The sequence below is a fragment of the Netta rufina genome, assembly GCF_964035555.1.
Source record: "Netta rufina genome assembly, chromosome: 14".
In the NCBI taxonomy this organism is placed as follows: Eukaryota; Metazoa; Chordata; class Aves; order Anseriformes; family Anatidae; genus Netta; species Netta rufina.
Window position 1 is genome coordinate 13,604,785 of NC_140137.1, and position 2,375 is coordinate 13,607,159.

The window sequence follows — 2,375 nt, forward strand, 5'->3', positions numbered from 1 at the left end:
TGGTAGTAAAGGAGTCCTCATTAGTGTATACAGCAAAGCAATGAGAGCTGGAACACAGGTGCCAAAGGTACTTACTGCAATTTTGATGAGCAACCTAAAAAGGAGCTGGGAGTTGCATGAACATCAGGTTGAATGTGAGCCAACACCACTCTCCCGTCACAGATAGAGCAAACTGCATACTTGGCTCCATCAGAAGCACGGCCAGCACACTGAGAAAAGTCAATGCTGGTGAAGGACTTGGTTTTGGACTCCCAGCTGCAACAGAGTGGGGGAAACTGGAAAGCGTACGGGTATGAGGCCCAGAGAGCTGGGTTTATGAGGAGAGGCTGAAGCTAGGCGCGTTCATCTGCCACAAAGGTTAACACCAATAGCAACAGGACAGTCACAATGGGAGAGTCAACCATGTCACAGTAACACCAGGCAACAGAACAAAGGACAGCAACAAAGTACAGCTTGGGAGATTCAGGCTGAGCTGTGCATGAAGTTTGCATAGGGAGAATAGCACAGTATCAGTACAGGCTACCAAGTGGCAGAGGGATTTCAATTTTTGCAGGTTTTCCAGTGTTGTTAGACAAAGGCATAGGTGACCTGATGTAGTGTTGACAATGGTCCCACTCCAAGGTAATTTAAAATAAATTATCACATAAATCTACAGTTTAAGGCTCCAATTCATTATTTTTGGTGAAGCGAAAAAGGGAAAAAATCTAGGTTCATATATGACAAAATTAATTCTACCACACAAAACCCAACGGTTTTACAATTAAGCAATACACAGCAGCAGCACCCATACATGTGCTAGCTAATCAGATGCTCTGCCCCAAGTTGCCTTTAATTGCAAGAATGCTCAGTTCTTCAAGTGTATTTCATACTTTCAGGTTCATTTCCCCGGTTAATACTCTGAGGTGGACACATAATTTGCCCAATATAAAGCTACACTCTCCTTGGCTTGTTCTCCTCAATGGCAGCCTGCCCTCTCTATTAGCGTACAACTTCCTTGAAACAACAAGAGAGCATTGATGGTATAGAGCAAATATAAAATTAGCTCTGCATTTGCTGACTAATCCCAAGAGATATCTTGTTCCTGAAACTTTCCCTTCCTTTGAAGTTATTTTCCCTAGGTAAGGCTCCAGCACACAGTAACTTGTGTGATTATTATTGCTATTACGGTCTCCTATTTCATTTAATTAGTAATTATTTTAAATTACAGGGCTGAAATACAGCTGGATAGCTGTCATTCAGCAATAAAGACTCATTCTTTGAAAAGTGAGAAATAAGGTCATTTTCGAGAGAACAATAGATCATATGGTGAAGAATGTCACTTTGTTTACATGGTTCATTGAGGATATTAGGAGTAACCTTATTCCCATTTAGAGGAGAATTCTGTTTGCAAGTGACCTTCCAACATCCCATTGATGGGTTTTCATGGGGATTGACAGAAGGCAAAGAGCAATTCCTATTATTCCTATGCTCCAGTGAGTGAAGGATTTCCCCAAGCATCTCTGCAGTGCTGAGGTGGCAGTACTGCTAGCACAGCTCTCGTATTTGTGTAACCAGAGCTAATCAGAAGATCTACGTTGCACGACCTTGGTCTAGCCAAATTCATGTCAAGTACTGCAACACAGCTGTTGTTAACACCACACAGAACAGGCCTGGCTGCCCATTTACCCTTCGAGCCCTAACACTGTCGAAGATCAGGGTCCAATCACTGTTTATCACTCCCATCTTTATTTTCCATGTTCTTGAGAAGGTCTTGAGAAGGCTGATGAACACTTTTTAAGTAAGTTCAAAAGTAGATTTAGGAAGATCCATAAATAATCTCCTCAGTAATTGCTCTGGAGTTCTAAAAAGGAAAACAAACCACATACAACACATGCAGAAAGACATCAGGTTGACTGAAGTACTTTGACTTTCTCACTAAATACTTTAAAATGTTTATGAACAAGCCCAACAGCAGGTTAAGTTTTCCTCAATTAAATCTCACATTGCTGAGCACAGCTCAAAGTTCTGCTCTCTTCAGATTTCCCTGAAGCCTTACTACACCTTCACGCATACTTGCTCCTCCTCCTATTTCTGCAGTGTCAGCACATACACACACAAGTGGTGAGTTTACACTGCCCCCAGATGTTATCACCAAAATTAGCATCAAGTAGAGGCCTAGGTCCCTCTCCTCCTCGTGTCTGGTGACAGCTCATTTAAGAATAACCTCTTATTGGAGGGCACAGTAATAAAAACATTTATCTTTTGGTGAAGTACTGTTAACTGCAACAAGTCTTTCTTTCTGAATCCATATAAAAAAAAAAAAATCTAACTTAAGTGTAGACATACTAATTACTAAGAAAACACAGTAGAATCAAAAAAACATTTCCATAGAAAAC